This window comes from Seriola lalandi, unplaced genomic scaffold, assembly GCF_002814215.2.
Source record: "Seriola lalandi dorsalis isolate HSWRI2012SDOR001 ecotype SW California unplaced genomic scaffold, Sedor1 jcf7180001973338, whole genome shotgun sequence".
In the NCBI taxonomy this organism is placed as follows: Eukaryota; Metazoa; Chordata; class Actinopteri; order Carangiformes; family Carangidae; genus Seriola; species Seriola lalandi.
In genome coordinates, this window is record NW_019444004.1 from 1 (window position 1) to 2,849 (window position 2,849).

At 40.6% G+C, this 2,849-nt stretch overlaps 1 long non-coding RNA gene across 1 annotated transcript; it reads left to right on the forward strand.

The window, feature by feature from the left end:
* Nucleotides 1–497: 497 nt before the first annotated feature.
* LOC111651827 (uncharacterized) lies at nt 498–2,775 on the forward strand. The gene is made up of 3 exons (XR_002760543.2): nt 498–550; nt 712–842; nt 2,749–2,775. It is a non-coding gene; the product is annotated as an uncharacterized LOC111651827 (long non-coding RNA).
* Nucleotides 2,776–2,849: the final 74 nt, after the last annotated feature.

The following is a 2,849-nucleotide window of genomic DNA, read 5'->3' on the forward strand; positions in this document are numbered from 1 at the left end:
CTATTATGATCTCAACATTGAGTTGCTGGTTAAATCTACGGATGGCTAGTGAAGATCACACCTTCACATTTCAGTAACTTATAAATGCATTTCCCAAGAAGCTATGTTGGGCACTATCAGTCTTTAAAATAATCTTTTAAGAGCTGGAACATATTTCTTTAAAGTAGTATGTATCAAATTTTCCAACAATAAGTTTAACACATTGAGGTAGCTTTTCTTTTATAATCAGTATAACTAAATATATAATATATGCCAATGAATTGTGAAAATGTAAAAAAAAAACAAAAGCAAAAAAAGCAGCAAACCCAGCTGTAACTTAATCAAAATGAATAGTGAAACAAATTCAAAGATGCAACATTAGCCTCAAGCACTGCATGAGGTACAGCACAGCACAGTACAGTACGCAGTGTACAGTATGAATGCCCACCAGTAAACGCAAACTCTCCACCCACAGATTTTTGCTGGCAGGATCTAAACATGTTGCTTTTATCTCTTACAGACTGCAGAGGGAACGAAGACCCTGTCCCACCCCATCTCTGGAGAGATTCAGGTCTGTGAAAAGTAACCATGAATTCTGTGATCTTTAAGTAAATATATGGTTATGGTAGCTCTATCACTTATCACTTATATAATTACTTTGTACTTTTGCATCTCATTTCTCTTCCCAAATGCATTTGAATCCACTCTAATTCAGTGTGCCTCTCTTTGCAGCTTCAAATCCACTACGATAAGCAGCTTGGCAACTTGATCGTCCATGTCCTGCAGGCCAGAAACCTCGCTCCGCGGGACAACAATGGCTACTCTGACCCATTTGTTAAAGTGTATCTCCTGCCAGGGAGAGGGTGAGTCAAGGGTGTGGAACCCGCAAGCACACCTTAAAAAATAGTTCAGAGCAGGACCAAGGTCAGTTTTAATGATGTAATGATATAGAATGAGAAATATATTGTAGGTGTACCAGTTTTGTTGATTTAAGCAAATAGAAGTGTGTAAGATGTGACTTTTATATCATGGTTTACTGTTGTTTTCAGCCACTGTTGGAGGAGGAATTTAAGTACACCTGCTTAGATTTTCCCATTGACATCCAGGCTCTGCAGGCAGCTACTTTGTTAAGCTCAAACCTGATTTCCATTCATTTTAAAATCGATTTACAATTGATTTTGGCTTACCATGACATCTTTCAATGTGCAGCACATGACCTTTCTTAGGTATCAGTTCCATAGCACCTATGTATACACTACACATCAGGTCCGTCAAATGTTATGTTTTACGTTCCAGTTACTTGTTCTTGCTATGTGACTCATCAGCCCCTTATCGCTGCTGAATGACATAGACGTTATGTAAATGCTATGGGGTTTAGTGTACTTGTGTTGATGTTGCCCATGATGATGGGTGCTCCACTGTAGGTGTGAGTGCAGTCAGAATCAATAGCTCTCATATTTACTTGCAATACGATCCACACTCCCTCATACATCCAGGGTTCCCTTCTCACTGTGATTGCGCTGTAATGTAATTGACTCTCCCACCTTCTCTGCTGTATGAGGTCCCTCGAGAGAGTGTTTTTTTTTCCTGTTATTGTTTCAGATAAAAGCAATAATATATGGCTGTGGGCTTTACAGCCAGCCGCCACTCAGGCCTTCAGTTTCACACATGCGGAAATGCAAACATCACTGTGGGTTAAGGTTATGCTAAAGAGTGGCACCCACAAGCCCTGCTGCCACCCCACACACAGTGGCTACAGAAACATGCACATTTAAGTGCATGTGTGCATATACTGTATATGCTTCTTGTGTATACATGGTCAATCTCACAGCTATCAGAGCACCAATTGCAATCCATGCAGAGGCTTTTCAGATGCATCACAGATCTCCTGGCAACCACATGGAAGTCCTGCAGTGTTTTGGATGGTTTCAAATAAAGATTCAATACACAGCAAACAAGAAAGAGGAAAAAATGTAGCGAAAGTAATATATATTTACATGTCAGTGTGGACAAGGCTGGAATTATGCTTATCCGAGCTGCATGTAAGCGAATGTACACGGGTGTTGGTTGGACATGTAGTAAGTAAACGACCAGATTCTAGAAGAAAAAACTAGAGAAAACTTTCACCTAAGGGTTGACTTGATGTGCAGGTTTCTATTGCGCATTACCCATAATGCCCACTGCAATGGACCAATGCAACTTGTTGCTTAGGTCAGCTAAGATTAAGTGTTAATCTTATATTTAAACTGTAATCCAGTATTACTTGGTAGAGCAAAGATTTCCTAGCCAACAAACTATGTAAACACAAATTAGATTAGATTTTGTGTTTAGATGTAAAGTGCTGAAGTCTTAGTCCTAGACTTTGAATTCTATCCAGGGAACAAAGATTTATAAATGCAATCAGCTGTTCACTCAGCCCCATGAGCAGCAGATCTCCACTAGGGTTGCCAATGGATGCGTTACATCACCTGAAAGCCCTCTCAACGCACATACATGCAATTCATGAGACACTAAAGCACAAAGTCAATCCACCCCGCTGCAGCATACCACAGTTCCCTGCTCTTGTCCCTCTCCTAAACGCACAGATAATGAATCACACACTCAGCCTACAGTAATACTACAACTACAGTAAACTACAAAAACTACAGTAATTTCCCCTTTCCCACATACACACTCACAGTCCACAGACACTCTTTGACCCCCACCCTCCCTCTGACTACTGTTTCTGTATGTTGTTCTTTATATTTAATGCATGCTGGACCCCCTCAGTCAGGTCATGGTTGTCCAGAACGCCAGGTATGTGACTTGCCCACTTTGGCACTTTGGTTCTGTTTTGGTTGAAATTTGGTTGTCAGTTTGGTGAAGGTAAC